This window comes from Impatiens glandulifera, chromosome 1 (genome assembly GCF_907164915.1).
Source record: "Impatiens glandulifera chromosome 1, dImpGla2.1, whole genome shotgun sequence".
NCBI classification, from domain to species: Eukaryota; Viridiplantae; Streptophyta; class Magnoliopsida; order Ericales; family Balsaminaceae; genus Impatiens; species Impatiens glandulifera.
In genome coordinates, this window is record NC_061862.1 from 17,093,343 (window position 1) to 17,113,131 (window position 19,789).

Here is a 19,789-nt window from a genome sequence, read left to right on the forward strand (position 1 = left end):
TGATGCTGCCCAGGATCGAACTGGGGACCTACTGCGTGTAAAGCAGACGTGATAACCACTACACCACAGCACCTTGTTTTTTTAATTCAAATTTGTACCGATGTATACCTTCAACACAATATCTCTTTAAACACATAATCCTTCAAATTTGCAACTCACATATAACAGTGATATGTCACATTATCCTCTCAAACAAATATAATTCACATAAACTAGCATGTAGCACATGTATTTGCACGAGTAATAATATAAAAACCAACAAAAAAAAATTTACATTAAAAATGTAATTTTATAATTTAATTCAATATTTTGTTATCAAATTATTAAAAAATATGACAAAACTTATTTTTATCCACTCATTCATTAAGTGAAAATAAAATTAGTTTCGATAAAACAAATCTTCAAACATTGAATTATAGATCAAATTATCAATCAAATATAAAGTTCTACTGAAAGGTCTAATATTACTTATTATTATATACTTATTTGAAAAAATAAGAATATTAAAAAAATCATCTAACCAATTCATTTAAGTTTTTATATTTTTATATATATATAATGATTTTGATTATTTAATAACCAAATTCGAGGGTGCATTTTTAAACAATCGATTATACCTTTAGGCATAAACCCCCCAATGTTTGTGTTACTCAAGCCGACATTTCCTCTATGGACAAACCCTTAGGTTTCTTACAAATGTTTGTATTACTCAAATCGACAATCCCTCCATGGATAAACCCTTAGAGTTTCTCACCAATGTTTGTGTTACTCAAGCCAACATTATCGCTTCTATCAATGTTCGCGCACTCACATATAATTATTACTTCTTTTAGAGGGATTTGAACCCTAGACTTTAATATGAAATGTTTAACACTTTAATCGCTAGACCACTTATGATCCTTAAAATAATTTTATAATTTTGTGTATGTATATATATTTTGTAAGTTATATTTTGAATAATAATATAAATTATCTATCAAGGTCTAATATTACTTATTATTATATACTTATTGGTTAAAGTGTTGTACTTGTTTTGTTATGTTGCAAGTTCGAAACATAAATATAACATTTTTTAACCGTTTTAAGTTTATGGGCGGGTCAACCCACAATCCGATTCAAGTATCCATTTACTCTCACATATATATATTCAAATTAACCACAGCTCTCGACCCGGCAATCCGGACACTTTTGAAATTAAGCATCATTAATTATATATATATATATATTAGTTAGTTAAAAAGTTGAACTTATATTGTTAAAATATATCGCGTTCATCAAATTTGGTGTTGAATTTAAAATATAAAGTTTTATTAGCCTAGTTGGTTAAAGGATTGTACTTGTTTTGTTATGTTGCAAGTTTGAAACATAATTATAGCATTTTTAATTTTAGTTTTAACCATTTTAGTTTATGGGAGGGTCAACCCACAATCCGACCTAAGCATCCATTTATTCTGACATATATATTCAAATTAACCACATCTTTCGACTCGGCAATCCGGACACTTTTAAAATTAAGCATCATTATATATATATATATATATATATATATATATATATATATTTGAACTCTAGTTTCGATTGTAGAAAGTGATCACTCTAGCCATTAGACCACTTATAATTAATGTGTTTTATTTACAATTGTATGCATATATATTTTGTAACCTAATAAATATCAAAATTTTGATTGTTTAATAAAATTCAAAAATGTCATTTTACTATTTATTAATAAATTAAAACTAAAATATTTGATGTTACCCAATCAAACTGGGGACTTACTGTGGGGACTTACTGCGTGTAAAGCAGACGTGATAATCACTACACTACACTACACCACAGCACCTTAACTTCTTAATTCAAATTTGCACCTATATATACCTTCAACATACTGTCTCTTAAAACACATATAATTCATTCAAATTTACAATTCACATATACCACCAACATATATCACCATCACATTATCCTCTCAAACAAATATAATTCACACAAATTTGAATTCTAGTCGAGTGTAGAAGGTGATTACTTTAACTATTAGACCACTTATAATTAATGCGTTTTATTTATAATTATATATATATATATTTTTTTTGTAACCTATTAAATATTAAAACTTTGATTCTTTTTATAAAATTCATAAATATCATTTCTCTTTATTAATAAGTTAAAATTATTTTCTATGTATAAAAAATATTATTTAAAATATTTGATGCTCCCATAATCAAACTGGGACCTAATGCGTGTAGAACAGACATGATAACCACATCATCTTTAATCATTATTCATTTTCATCTTCGACTAACCAAATATTATTTCTCACTCTTATCAATCTTCATCTTTAATCATTAATTTTTCTTTAACATTTAATCTATATTCTTTTTTAAATATAATAACAATAAAACATGTTTTATTTATTTAATTAAAATATTATTAACTTTATTATTTATTATTTAGTTAATCTTCAATCTTTACTTTCTAACATTTTTTTGATAAAAATATATATTCATATTAATTTGATAATAAGGTACCCGTCGGAACTGAGTATCCGATAAGTCGAGAATGTAGATAGAAATACATATACATGTTGGATTTGAATTCGAGGTTCTCGATAGAAATACATATACATGTTGGATTTGAATTCGAGGTTGAATAGTAAAATAAAAATTAAGTTCGAAGATGAATATTTTAATACCTAACGGTATGGTACCAGTTGTCATCCTATACCAATGAAAAAATAATAACAAATATTAAAACATCATTCAAACAATTTCATTAACTTAAGAAAGTGGTATAATCACTACACCAAACCATGGTTCATTGATTCCGAAAGCCAGACCCTATATAGTCTCATTAATGTATCAAATAAATAAGAAAGCACTAATTTATTTTCTTTATCTTCAATTTATTTCCTAGTCACAATTTGTTATATTCACTATTATCATTTAAAAAAGATTAAACACTTAAATAACACATAACAATATGATAAATAGTCATTGTTCAATTAATACTAATCATAAGGTAAAGAGTAAACTATTCGTATGCACATAATAATAATATGCTAGAATTATAAGCGGATAAAGCCCAATCCCCCTTTTATTCTTATATATTTTCTCCATATTTAATAAAGTTCTTATTTCATATTTTTAGTTGAAATAATCATCTTATATGTTAAGAAATGAAATAGTGTAAGACAATAACATTTATAATGAAAAAAAAAACATATATAAATTAAAAGAAAAATACAGTTTTCAATAAACAATTACAGAAACAGGAAAAAAAACTCATAAAAAACACACAAGTGACTAAATTACTTGAAAAATGTGCCAAAAAAAATTGTGCAAACATTATAACAATTCTTCAAACTGATAATCTACTAGGCATCTCATTTTACTCTTAGGATGTTCAATGTGTCCATTAACTCTCCGATTGATGAACAATGTGTCCCGATATTGAACTCTGTCAATGTGTCCATTAACTCTCTGATATTTATAAACGTTTTGGATGTATTTTTTCAAATTGTTTTCAATATTTACACCTTCTAAGAAAATATTTTAGAAATTTTGAATAGATAAATTTTATATTAATTTTTCAAATAACTCAAAACGACATAACATTGTGTATTATTCGTCGATCTTTGGCATGCCACAGTTCCGTTCTCTACCTTGACTAGAGGCTGAAACCTCTAGATGTGATTGAAACTTCTCCTAGCAATTCATCATATCTCTTTTAGCCCACCAAAGTAGCCCAGTGGTAAGAGTCGGTTTAAGAGACCAAAAGATCACAGGTTCGATTCTATCTGAAAACGCTTTAAGTTTAAACGGGGGTCATAGTTGTGGGATTGTCATGCTAACTCTCCTCTATTAAAAAAAATAAATTCATCATATCTCTTTTCCTTTGTATGACGCAGCAACACCTATGATGCAAGGAATAACACCTATGATGCAAGGAATAATAGACTTACATAATATAACGAAAAAAGCTACATCGTTGACTCTAGAGAAGAAAAGTAAGCAAACGTCGGTAAGCAGCGCTGACATCGACAACGATATTACGATTCTATCGATAAAATAGAGTATTTTTCGAGATATACCCATTCAAATCTTTCTAATACGGTTTGAATGCCTTAACGTATTTGTAATGTGTGAAAATATAATGAAAAAAATAGATATTTTCTATTTTATTTGTATAAATGTGATAAATTAATTAAGAAAATGAAATTATTATGTTAAAATAAAAAAACGAACATTTATTTATTTTACAAAAAGCTTTAAATAAATAAAATTATGTTAGTTAGAGCTACATATAACACAATTCAAAATTTGAGCTTCAATTTGATAAAAATACCCAAGTGAGTATCAAATAATAATTTGGCTTATTTCATAGAACCATTTCTCTTCTCAAACTAACCTGGTTTGGCGTTCAACTTTCTAAACTAACCTAGTTTGGCGTTTAACTTCTCAAACTAACCTATTTTTTTTTTTGATTATTCCTAAACTAATCTAGTTTACTATTTAAACTCAGTGTATTATTATTATTATTATATTTAAAATTTATTATATATATATATATATATATATAGATATATTTTTAAATTATTATTTTTATAAATTTGATATATTTAAAATTATTATTTGTATAAATTAAATTATTTATATTTTAATATATATTTTAAATTATTATTTTTATAAATTTAATTATTTATAGTTTGATATATAATTTAAATTATTATTTTTTTATAAATTTAATTATTTATATTTTAATATATATATATATATATATATATATATATTAATTATTATTGATTTTTTTTTTCAGCTTGGTCCTGTGTTGTCTTTTTTTAGGAGTAATTTTATTAACTTTTTTAATTTTGATATCTTTTTACAATAAATTTTTATCAACTTTTAATGGGATGTATTTTATTAGATAACTGACAAAGTTGAAATTGTTTTAATAATAATTAAAATGTAAATATATATATATATATTAAAATATAAATAATCAAATTTATAAAAAAAATAATAATTTAAATTTTATATTAAAATATAAATAATCAAATTTATAAAAAAAATAAAATAAAATATATATCAAAATATAAATAATTTAGTTTATATAAATAATAATTTAAATATATCAAATTTATAAAAATAATAATTTAAAAATATATATTTATTTATATATAATAAATTTTAAATATAATAAACACACAAAAATAAAAAATAAAAAAATAAAAACTGAGTTTAAACAGAGTTTAAACAGTAAATTATATTAGTTTAAAAATAAATAAACAAATAGATTAGTTTAAGAAATTAAACACCAAACCAGGTTAGATTGGAAACCATCATATTTCATACCCATTAATAATTTGGGAATTAATAGTTTCTTTGTATAGAATAATAATTGTGTTTCCTATTTTACTTATTATTGGTCGGTAAGATACAACAAAATTATTTTATTTCAGTATTTTTAGATTTATCTGGATGCAATAATTTTGGGCTAGGAACGTGTTCCAGGTTTCATATATATATATATATATATATATATATATATTAATTAATATGAAGATAGAGCCAAATCGTTGAGTTGATTTGAACTTTAACGTAGTATAAATGGGTACGAGTTACGGATATATATATATATATATATATATAAAAAAAAAAGAGTGGTAAGGAAATTTTTGGAGGAAATAACGTGACATTACCTGAAAAAATAAAGAGCGTGAAGAAAGAGATATTGTTTAGTTTTAGTTTTTTAGCCAATCAAATTGTATATTGTCATTTACTCTTTCATTCTCCCCCTCAAATTCTCTCCCTTAATTATTTCTCATATATATTTCTCTATTTATATATTAACTTTTATATTTTTACTTTTATTCTTTTTATATTAATTAGATTTTAATTAAATTATTTATTATTATTATTTATTTTATATTTTTATTAATTATTTTACCATCTATATAATTATATATTAATAAATAACTATATATACATACTAACTATATTTATATTAATTATTTTATAATTTATATAATTATCTTATATATATGACAACATATTTAAAATAAATGATTAAAAATTTACCTAAAATATATATATATATATACACAAAATTATAAATTAAAATTAATAATCACAAGTGGTTTAACGGTGAAAGTGTTCATATTTCATATATGAGACCATGAGTTCGAATCTCTCATAATGCGAATTTGAATATGGGTATGATAATATAATACTAAAATGATAACAGTGGTTGTATGTAGTTGAGAATTTGAAAACATGTGTTGTTACATAGAAATATCATTAAATAAAAAATAATTTTGATCAAATTATCTTGATTTGGTCTTCTTCCTCTGTTTGTTTATAAAGTAGTTCAAACTATATAAGATTATTATTGGCCCGCAGGTCTAAAATTACATGATATATAGATATTGTTTTTCCTATCATTTAAGGTGTTACACTAAATCACAATTTGTAATGGAGTAAGAAAGATATGACAACGATAAAGAGATTTTTGTAATGAACTCCTTCAATTCACATCCGTGAATCTTGACTATATTATTGAAATGGTAAAAATGTTATGATCATTCGTTTTTCTTTTCTATTGATTTGTCATTATTATCGGGTATGGGTATGAAGATTGCAAAACATTAATAGATTGTCAGTTTCACGTGTTTCACGAGATTACCATTATTTATTTTCTTTTATAATATAAGCTCACATTTTTAATCTTGGTAACCTTAGTTAGTGAAGAATTATGCAGATATTTACACCTTCTATATTGTTCTAATATTACTCACAATTTTCACATTTTTTTTAGGAGCTGAGTAAATTTGGCGATATTAAAAAGCTTTGTACAATCTTACAGGCCACATGGTAAAAATTGAAGTCGATTATTTTTCTTAATTACAGTTTTTTTTAGATATCAATATATAAAAAAAAAACAATATAATGCAAGGTCGTAATATATATGTCCAAATGAGGAAGAGCATGCAACAAATATACGAGAATAATATATACAACTATTTTGACTATTTATGCATCTTAAAAATGATGATAATTAATGAATTTTATATTAGTTTTTACTCTTAAAAATATCAAAGATTTTCATTACTAATATCGCAAAAGTCTAATTACTTTTATGTCGAAACTCTTAAAAATTGAAATAAGGGTAACACTTACACTTTTTCCACTATTATTTTTTAAATAATTTATACACATTTTTTAAATCTTCATACATAAGTTAGTGAAAAACAATGCAAATATTTACACATTTTATGGCTATGACTACACGCTGAATTACTTTAAAAAAGTAATTGTGAAGATGAATTGTTCCAACTAAAAGTTGAGTCATTTAATAAAAATATTTCATTTTAACTTATATATTAAATTATTCTTTATTCGTTTTAAAATTTATTTGACATTATGCATTTATTTATTTTTAATATGCTAAATTATAATATCTTTTTGGTCAACAAATAAGTTTTCGACATTTTGTATCTAAAATTGATCATAATACTCATTATCCTATAATTATGATCCTATTATTTTTTAAATAATTTATGCATATTCTTTACATCGATTAGTGAAGAAGCATGCAAATATTTACACATTTTATGCCTACACGGCAAATTACTCTAAAGTGTAATTAAAAAGATAAATTGTCCAAATTAAAAGTTTAGTCAATTAATAAAATGTTGTCATTTTAACTTATATATTAAATTATTCTTTATTCGTTTTAAAAATGATTTGATATTATGTACTTATATGTTTTTAATATGCTTAATTATAATATCTTTTAGGTCAACAATAAACTTTTTAATACCAATAAACTTTTTAATGCTTTTATTTCAAATCATAATACTCATTATCCATTAATAATTATCCTAATAATCATTATTCCCTAATTTTTTTATTAACCGTCATTGTTTTTGTTTATTTTTTTTATGAGAATTTTTTTTGAAATTTTGTCTAAATTTATGATTATTTTACTTATGATTATTTATTCGTTATTAATTTTTAGTTAAACATTTTGTTCATTTTACACAAATTTAATTTTATTAAAAAATGTTCAAAATGTTACTCATGAAAAATTTCATGAGTTGATTTGACTTACGTGAAAGTAAGGTCACTCGACGAATAAAGTTATTTAAATTTATGGATAAATGTGAAATGAAATGGTTGATTAAATAAATAAAAATTAGAATTTTGAGTAAAATTATTTGAAAAAAAACAAGTATTAATATATAAGGGAACTAATATTAATATTTTAAAATAAAATTTTAAACAATATTTTTTAAAATTATTAATATTAATTTTTTTTTGAATATATTAAACTTAATTTTTTTTCTAAATATTCTTATTTTAAAATTATTAATTATTTATATATATATATATAATATGTAATAACCAAAAAATATATATATTTTGATATATATTAAATTATTAATAAAATTTATTTTAATTTATAGTGGTATTATATATATGACAAAAAAAATATTATACTATAAAATTATTTTTATTAAATATTAATTTTTATATGACAATTTAAAGTGAAAAAAATATCAATTATCACGTATTTTAAATTTATTATATATATATATATATTAAATATTTTTTTATTGTATGTTCAATTATTTATTTTAATAATATTTTTTTAAACAATTAATTATATTAAATTTATTTTTACTTATTTTTTTATAAATGTCGATTTTAACTAAATTCTAAACCAGTTTTAGGTTAAGTTCGCGATTGGGCCAACCATCCGCGTCCTTACATGAAAGACATGTATTCTGCATGAGTCAGGCCTAGGCTCATCACTTGGGTTGGGTTGATCATTTGCGCATTTTTTTTTATTTTTATTTTTTTGGAAAAACGATTTAGCGTCGTTTCATTAAAAATTCCCAAAAACGGGAAAAAAAACCACGAGTTTAAGAGATCAATCTAGATAGGCCTAGAATGATTTTGAAGTCGTAACATTCTGAATAAAAGCTAAAAAACTAAAAACGTAAATGAATTATCTATTTACAATGCTTTCAAATCTAGTGAGATCATTTGCGTCTTTGAATAGAGTCATTTGGGAGTTGACATAATCTCCTGGGTTTTATTAAAGGGATATTTGATAAAATTGTCCTACTAAAGGGTCTAAATACAAAAATGGATCCCGCTTGATATAGTTTGTAAAAAGGACCCATTTGTCATGCGAAAAGTCTGTATTGCCCCTCGTGCGATCAAATTTCTACTCGAAGACGAGAAATGTCATTCACGTGTTTTCATCTTAAACGCGTGAGTTCATAAACGGGTTTTAGATGAAACATGTGAGTGGCATTTCCCGTAAATGGAAAGTCGAGAAATGTCACTTACGCACACGCGTTTTAGATGAAAATGCGTGAGTGACATTTCTCGTCTTTCATCATATATATAATTTATTTTGCCCTAATAAAAAAACTCCATTCACGAATATCGACTCTCTCACTTTCCACTCTGACTCTACTCTCAAACCGTACTCCCTTGAAGACCACGACCACGAGCAACAGCTAACGACGACGACGACTACGACCACGACCTCTCCGTTTGAAGTCGTGACCCACTATTCTTCGTTCTCAAAATGGGTATGTTTATTTTATGTTTTTAGTGATTATGAACACTAGGTTGGTTATATTATAGTATAGCTAAGTTGTATTTGATAGCTTCTGAATGAATGTGAATCAATACTATGTTATAAGAATAAAGACAGATGTTACGCGTATTTTTCTCACTCACGCGAAATACTCACTGAGGAGGAGTTTGCTGGTATGTTTCATGGAAATACAATGTGCCAAGAATTGTCCACAAGTTCGCTTCAATGGACCTATTGGATAGAGGCTCCTATCCCATTAGATTCATTGCAGCAAACTTATGGAAAAGTTGTTGCATTGGATTTCCTGAAACTCTATCAGCAAACTCCTCCTCGATTATGGTTCACGTCATCTTCAAAAAGCAACAACCGAAGTAAGTAAAAATTGTGAGTGATGCAACAACAGAACATTAATTACAATATGTGTAATTCTTGTAATGTTGTTGAACTGTTTTCAGTTGCAGCTCAAGTACTTCTTTACTTTGATGGAGAGTGGAAAACTATGGATGATGTTACTCATTTTTCTATAAAGTCAAACAACGGTTTGATTGTTCCTCAAAATTCTACTTATTCCCAATTAGTTGATCTAATTTATTCTGCTATTGATGTTGACAAATCTAGATATTAATATTTCGGGCAAAATTATTGACGATTTTGCTTAAATATAGTTGGTTACGTGAGTTATTCATATCTCAGTTCCAATACATTATCTTTGATCTTGTTGGTTTTCTTTTTCCTCTAATTTGTTGAGCATTTTTAAAATCGTTAAATCTAGAATTTATGTTAGATATATTCATTGATGAATATTTGTGGCTTATTTTTATTTTTTTTTCAAAAGCTTAATCTCTTTATGTTTCGCCTTTGTTTTGTTTGCTGAACGATCGTATTTTATAATGTTTTTGTTTCTCGTTCATATAATATTAAATGAAACTTTATAAAAAAGTAAAAAATTATATAAAATAATAATTGAAATGTAAATATATATAATAAAATATAAATAATCAAATTTATAAAAATAATAATTTAAAATATATATCAAAATATAAATAATTAAATTTATAAAAATAATAATTTAAATATATATATTAAAATATAAATAATTAAATTATAAAAATAACAATATATATCAAAAATATATAGATATGTATATATTAATGAGTTTAAATGTAAATAAATAAATTAATTAAAAAAATAAAATAGAAAAATTGTATTTAAATTATAAAGTATGTTTAGTTAGAGAATAAATGAACAAAATAAATTATTTTGAGAAGTTAAACAACTCAAAATAAATCGGAAACAAGGTTATTTTGAAAATTGATTCTTAATTGAGCATTAGGTTTTATTTGTTTGAATTTATTGATTATTTTATATTTTAAATAAACGAGATATAAAAGATGAAAGAGAGTAAATTAAAAGATATTTTGGTATTTGAATAGACAAAAATAAGTGATAAAATAGATGAACATTTAATCCATATTGATTTCTTTTGAAATTATACTCACCAACATTCATTATCTTTTTTCATCCATCCAATCATCTTTATAAATATACAAATTATCAAAATACCTTATCATTTTATAAATATTTTTAATCTCTAAGTTTTTTTAAGGATGTATTAAAAGCACGGTAAAGCTGTATCACAATTGCTAAGTAAAGCATAAAAGAATCGGCACACATGAATGAATTTCATTCCATACTTCCCCGGCCTGGGAAACTCTATAAGAATTGGTTTAATCGATCGGTCTAAGATATGTGCTCTGTTCATTCATCTGTCTTTTCAACAAAATGGATGTTTATTCCGATCTCTGGTCTCCGGTCTTCCCGTTAGGACTTAGAGCAATATTCATATCTAATAAGTGACTTGCGAATGAATAGCTGAGAATCAGACACATAGATCATTTCACTATTTTTATGTGATAAAAACCCTTACCGAAAAATAGAAAAGAAGAAGAAGTTAAATTGGTTTGAGAACTCTTGGTCAAAGGAAAAGGGTCCCGGGGACGAAGCCGTATGATGCTTGAATATCAAACGAGCTCTCGAGGAAAAATGTAATAATAATATTTTTGTAAGGCTTCATAACCCTGCAAATAGGAAACAATTAGATTAAAACACAAAGAAGATAATTCTCTTCTAAAACAAGTAGGAATCTGAATATATATCCCTGAAGTAGAAGATCAACTTTCTCCAAAATATTGGGCAGAACAGGAGTAATTATGTACAGCAAACGTCTGGAAGTATCAATGCTTCTGACAATTCCTGAATCATGAAAATTAAAGATGAGAAATGAAAAACTTAATAATAATTTATTGGCCCTATAAACAAATACACAAGCTAACCACATCGTGTAATGTTAAATACAAAATTATTCTTTTCCCAAAATAAAAATAGAGCAGGTTATTATAGATGAGTCATAAAGTTAAGAATCACGTGGAAATATATCTTTGGACCTAATTAGCATATAGATCTCAAAATAGCAATCTGGACCTAATTTTTGAAATAGTTTCACTATGTAATATATATCCAAACATGCAACAAAATCTTCGTTTTCACTTTATTTCTTCAAAGTTCATCTGAAAAGAAAAAAAACAGAATGGGAAGATATAATTGGACAAATGGTCGAACTTGTAAAGTTTTGCACGACTATGTTGCCAAAATATCAATAATGGTTGGCATTCCATTCGTTGTACTTTCTTCTTATATTGAGTATTTTCAAGTACCGTACCCATTATCATCTCTATCCAGTCTATTGTTATCAAAATGTTCTAAGTGGTTGGAGATGCACCCCCTTTTCCAACATTAACACATGTCAACATACAAAATTGTATGTGTGTAGACAAAGACACAATTGCCTTACTTAACATGTGGTTTAGGGTTGTATTATATATATAAATTTTTCACCTTCATTGTTACTTCCACCCTTCAATATCTAAAAGAAATATAAAAACAATAATTTAATAACCTATTATAACGTTATGTTATTATCAAAGAGATTAAATATAAAAATTTGCATATTTGTGAAGAGACTTATATACCTAAATTAGATTATTATTGATAACAAATATCTAATAAAAATGACATAACGACAGACAGAGTGATCTTATCTTACATATGCCACTGAGAATCGCAGTAGAACAAATAACAAACATTCATTATACCCTTCATTCCCACATATCTCACAACATATATAATTAATCTCCTGATCATTAGAAAAGTAAACAAATTTATGAGTTATAGAGTAATAATATTGATGAATAATGAATGATATGAAGTATTTTTGTCCAATAGTTGTTAAAGAAATACGACATTGTTCCTGTTAAGAAATATGAGAATATCGTTTAGGGTTTTACCTGGTTAACAGGCGGCTTCATCCGGACACTTTGAAAAGACGATTTAAAACAAAAAAGAATATGAACACTCTCTTGCAGATCTGGTTAACCCGAATCTGCAAAAAGAAGACAAAAAACTCGACGGACGATTTCTAACACAGAAATCGCAGATGTATAACAACAAATCGCTACACACTTCAAGAATTTAATGTTGCGTTAGCATCATCCCGAAGACCACAAAGAACCTTCGACGTCACCTCATCAAATGTCATTTTCGTGAGAAGATTGTAGCGGAGAAGATTCGTGTAAGGGTTTGAAAATCGATGAGAGAGAAAGTGAATAATGGAAATAATGCATGAAAATTTTCTATGTATTTAAATTATTACTTCAGTGAAGCTAGTTTCACTTTTAGTAATAATGTAAATAAAAATGAAGCAAACACACATGAGTAGTTGATTAATGTAAATACCTAATGAAGCAAGCATCACTAGGTAATACTTGTTTCACTTCTATCAGCGCTGTAAATATCTAGTGAAGCAAGCCTCATCAGGTAGCGCTTGTTTCTCTTCAATCAACGTTGTAAATACTTAGTAAAACAAGTCTCACCAGGTAGCGTTTGTTTCACTCATTTGAGCATTGTAAATAACTAGTGAAACAATACTCACCAGGTAACGCTTGTTTCACTAATTTGAGCAATGTAATTACCTAGTGAAGCAAGACTCACTATGTAACGCTTGTTTCATCACTTGTTTCATGTTTTTTATTCTCTTACATGATTTACATTAACACATAAATGATTTTACATAAATGTTTAAATATTTTTACATGAATGTCTTAACGGTTTTACATGAACCATTTATATATATTTATTATATAATTATATAAAATATAAAATATTTAAAATAAATTCATTTAAATATTTTACAAATAAATTTTAAAATATTTTATTTTAAAATTTTATTTAACTATCTTTCTTAATCTTTTTTAATATATATATATATATAATATAATTATATAAATTATAAAATAATTAAAACAAATTCAATTAAATAACTTAAAATAAATTTCAAAATATGTTGTTATATATATATATATATAATTATATAAATTATGAAATAATTAATTTAAATACAACAAACAGAAATAAAATAATTAATAATTAATACAAATTAATTTAAATATCTCTCAAATTAATTTATAATTATATTTTTATATTTATATATATATATATATAATTATATAAATTATAACATAATTAATTTAAATACAACAAACATATATATATATATATATATATTAAAATTATATTATTAATATATGTGTTTTAATTATATTATGATAATATTATTTATATTAATATTTATATATAATTGTTTAAGTTAAAATTATATTATTAATATATGTGTTTTAATTATATTGTGATAATATTCTTTATATTAATATTTATATATAAAAATATATAATATTTTTTTATTATTTAATAAATATTTAGAATTTTTTTTAATAATTATTATATAAAGAATTATATATATATTAAATATTTATTTAAAAATATATTATTATAAATAATTATTGATTTTAATAACTATAAGTCGATTATATATATATATATATATATATATATATATATATATATATATATATATATATATATATATATATATAAATTAAAATTATTAAGTTTTAAAATTTTAAAATAAAGTTAATATTTCAAAAATATTTTGTTACTTATTATTTAAATAAAATTATTAAGTGAAATTATATAAAATATATTTTTTAAATAAATAATTTTTTAAATATATTATTAATTATTTTTAATGCATGAATTAACTTCTTAAATCATATTTTTAACATTAACAAAACAATAATAATAAAGAAAATAAAAATTTAAAGAAAATAAAATAAAATATTTTGAAATTATTATTTTATTTGAAATTTTAATAAGATTTATAATTTTATTTAAGATAATAAATATTAAAATATTTTGAAATTTTAATTTATTTTAAATTTGAATAAGATTATTAATTTTTATATAAATTAAAAAAGTAAAAATATTTTGAAATTATTGTTTTATTTTAATTTTTTAATATGATTAATAATTTTATTTAAAATAATATATTATAAAAAAATTATTATAAATTTTGATAACATTTATTATTTTATTTTAAATTATAAATCATAAATTATTTTGAAATTATCATCTTATTTTAAATTTTAATAAGATTAATAATTTAATATGATAGTTCATAAAATATAATATGTTGAAATTATCATTTAATATAACTGATATTAAAAAAGATGTGGAGTTCTTTTTACATGAAGTAGTTTCAGTCCACAATTGCACTCCATTGTGTGTATCCTTAGTAGAGAAGTCACTACTAGAAATCCAACAAACCCAACTCAATAAAGTGTAATGGTTCCAGAAATTAATGATCCTAACGTATTCCCGAAGCAGCGAGAGGTTTTCTTTGAAACTGAAAATGACATTGAAGATGAACCATGTTTGCGTCTGAATGAGGGGGGTGATGATTGAGTTCCTATTACCCATCCTAGTAGCGCTACTTGGGTTACTAGTACCAATCCAAGTAGTGCTTGGGTTCCTAGGATTGGGTTACAACCAAGCTGCAGTGATTGAGTTGCTAGTAACATATCTGACATTGAAAATCTGATACTTGAGGCATTAACTTTGGAAATTGAAGTCAGTTCATTGTTTGAGAATAAAAGAGAACTTCAACTGATGTTACATAAATATGCGATAGTTAATCATTTTGAATTCAAAGTGGCGAAGTCAAAAAAAGATATTTGGGCTGTAAATATTTGGATCATAATTGCAAATGGAGATTGTGTGCTGTGAAAGGAAAATCTTCGGAAATGTTTGAGATTCAAAAATTTGTAAAAGATCATACATGTTCAATTGTGTCAATGTGAGAGAATTAAAGGCAAGCACCATCATGGGTTATTGGGGAATGCATGAAGAGCAAGTACATGGACCATCACCATGACCACATGCCTAAGAAAATAATAGAAGACATGCATAGAAGTTATGGAATAAAGATGAGTTATAATAAGGCTTGGAGGTCCAAGGAACATGCCTTAATGGAAGTACGAGGAACTGTAGAGGATTCCTATGGTAAATTGCTATTATACCTCTACATGTTGGAGATGAATAATTCGGGTACCATAACAGACATCTAGACGGATGAGCACAGCCATTTCAAATATATATTTATTTCCCTAGGCCTCTCAATTAGGGGTTTCAGAACCAGTTGTCGTCCTGTATTGTGCGTCGATGTTAGATTTCTTAAGCATAAGGTTGGAGGTCAACTATTGGTGGCTATAGCATTGGATGCAAATGAGAAACTATATCATGTTGCTTTTGGCGTGATTGATTTAGAGAATAATAACTCATGGACATACTTCATGCAACAACTAAGAGTGACATTTGGATCAGTCCAAGATCTCGTCTTCGTATCCGATAGACACCCAAGTATTGTCAATGTATTGTGCTCAGTTTTTCCAGAAGCATATCACGGTGCATGCACATACCACATCAAGATGAATATAATGACCAAATTAAAAAATGATCACTGCCAATAGTACTCATAAAAGGCTTCATCAAATGAATGGTCTTCTGGCTTATCAGCAGAATCAGCAACAAATTGGTCATAGTGTGATATAAACAAAGGGGCGAAATGACAATCTTCGATGGTGAAATCCTTCGTGTATGTCTTAGGGTAGGTGATTGCTCTTTTTCTTAGCAGAGCACATCCGGCATTGATCTTCACATCAGTTAGCCACCTAGTTGTCCTCAGAATTGTATCGAGGAATTTAAAGCCTACACTATCAGTATAGAGCTCCAACTTTTTGAATTTAATTTTTTCCCATCTCTTTCATCAATGTTATCATCAGTTTCAGATCAAACTTCGCCATAGGATCGACAATGATTGGATCTTTCACCATCATTTTTTTTGGACCATGGACGATGTAGGGACTAAGTAGTGATTTCGACCTCAACCTCTTTCTCTTAAATTGGACGTGGGATGCATCCTCCAATTCCACCACATCATCGTCCACCTTCTTCTTTTGACCCACCTTCTTATTCTTCACATTGTCTTCCTTTTTCTCAAACTTCTCCACAAACACATCATCGTCCAACTTCTTCTGCACCACATTCTTCTTCTAGCCCACCTTCTTATTTTGCACATTGTCTTCCTTCTTCCCAAACTTCTCCACAAACACATCATCGTCCAACTTCTTCTGTACCACCTTCTTCTTCTGTCCCACCTTATTATCATTGACCACATCATCCACCTTCTCATTGACGTTCTTGAATTAGACAAAATCAGTGAGATTAAACCATATGCTCGTAATAGACCATATGCTCGAAATAGACCAAATACTCGAAATAGACCATACCTCAATATCCTCATTCTTCGTATCCTCCACAAGCACATCATTGTCTTTCTCCTCCACCACATCCTCAATCTTATTCTCCTCCACTAGCCCATCCTAAAAAAAATACTCGAATTACACCAAATACTCGAATAAGACATACCTCAATATTTTCAGTCTTCAGTACACCATCATCTACCACATTCTCATTCTTAGTCTCCTCCACAATAACAGCATTGTCTTTCTCCTCCTCCAAATGCCCATCCTAAAAAAATAGTCGAATTACACCAAATACTCGAATTATACCAAATACTCGAATTAGACATACCTCAATATCCTCATTCTTAGTCTCTTCCACAAGAATAGCATTGTCTTTCTCCTCCAAATGTCCATCCTAAAAAAACAAATACTCGAATTACACCAAATACTCGAATTACACCAAATACTCGAATTACACATACCTCAATATCCTCATTCCTAGTCTCCTCCACAAGCAAAACATTGTCTTTCTCCTCCAAATGTACATCCTAAAAAAAACAAATACTCGAATTACACTAAATACTCGAATTAAACCAAATACTCAAATTACACCCAATACTCGAATTACACATACCTCAATATCATCATTCTTAGTCTCCTCCACAAACAAAGTATTGTCTTTCTCCTCCAAATGTCCATCCTAAAAAAACAAATACTCGAATTACACCAAATACTCTAATTAAACCAAATACTTGAATTACACCAAATACTCGAATTAGACATACCTCAATATTATCATCATTCACTAAATCCTCAATCAACACATTCACCTTCTCCAAACAAGCACATCCACGTCCACATATTCCTCATTAAATCTTCTCATTCTTTGTTCCTCTCCTAGTGTGGCTGATAATATGCCAAACTGTTCTTGTAGTTGGTTTAACATCTCTTTTATGAGATTTATTTCAGTTGTCATTTCAGTTTTTAGTTCATTTAGCTCTTTCGTAAGTTGATTCAATCTACATCTATCTTGGGGAGTTGTTGTTGTTGGAGTCATTTGAGAGGAATCATCATCTTTTCTACTCGTGGCGCTCTCGAAAGAATAAGAGTTGTTGGTTCTGGGGGTAGGGTTGCAGGTTCTTCTACTCGTGGAAGGTTTGGCAGGAGTAATTTGTCTTTTTTTCTCATGTTAGGTTTAGGAGGAACTACATCTTCAATATCTCCAAATTTCCTCTTTCTGTAATCAAGTTCAAAAAAAACATCATAAACATTACCTCTCATATCTTTAAAGTCCTCCCCAACATATAAGATCTTCTCGTCTTCAGACAATTCCATCTTCTTGACAATATTTTCTTGCAGGGTAGTGTGAAGATCAGAGACGGTGCTCTTCCTGCTGGATTTGTACTGTATTATCCTTAGGCAGACAGGCTCTTACGCTTGAAGCATCGTTTTCCTTGCAAGTTTGGGGACAAACGTTTGGATAACCTCATAGGTCCACACTTATAAGGCTAGTGCGAACCCATATACGGTATAATAAATATTGACATTCTTGTCTTTGTTCTTCTGCCCCGAAGCTTTCATCTTATCTAGATATAGTAACTTGTAGCGACCAAGGTCCTTGTTCAAACCCTTTATGGTTGCTCTAAAGGACAACTTTCCCCATGGAAATTTGAGGAAAGTGTCGATGACCTCGACCATGCTGAGGAGTTTGATATTTATTATCCTCTTTGGGTCAAGGAAGAAGAGATATTGGAAAACCAGGTATACCAGCCCCAATTCCTATGCACCTTCCTTATCAGAGTAGGATACGAATTTTGAATGAAGGTCTGTTGTTCTAACAAGTTGATTATTTTTAAAATATTTAACAACCAAAGGTGGACATTCTTCAACTTGATTGAAAATGGTTTCCACCGCAGGGAATCTCCCAAAATTGAGGCATGTGACCAATACAAACTCCTTCATCCCGAAGCACAACTCCTCTCCATTCACGAGGAACTTCATCTCCATAGAATTTGAGCTGCTCTTCCTGAGAAGAATTTGGTATATTATCGTTCCTGAGAACCGCATTAACATGGATTCTTTGAATAAGAATCGGAATTAGGCATGCTCTACCATTTCCGTTAGATTCATTGAACAAACTTGATGGCAATATTTGAGATATTGGTTTTACATGAGACCCTTCCAACAAACTCAGAAATTATGGTGGACTCCATCTACAAAACAAGAAACAACATTGGAGTAAGCAACTCCAAAAAATTATAATTACCTAAACTAGAACATAACAACTCAAGTAAGCAACATCAAAAATACACGAAAATTCTATATGTTTGCATTCTTTGTTTCACTTTAATCAGGCATTTGTTACAATCTTTGTCACATTCATGATTTCATTTGCAAATCTCATTAGCAAATCGTCCGTCAAAGTACAATGCTCGTGAAAGCAACATATAGGTACAATGCTCGTGAAATAATAAACGAGAAATGCA

The 19,789-nt window shown here is 26.7% G+C and overlaps 1 non-coding gene across 1 annotated transcript; it reads right to left on the minus strand.

Moving 5' to 3' along the window:
- On the minus strand, positions 1–73 carry TRNAV-UAC. The gene has a single exon. It is a non-coding gene; the product is annotated as a tRNA-Val (tRNA).
- Positions 74–19,789: the final 19,716 nt, after the last annotated feature.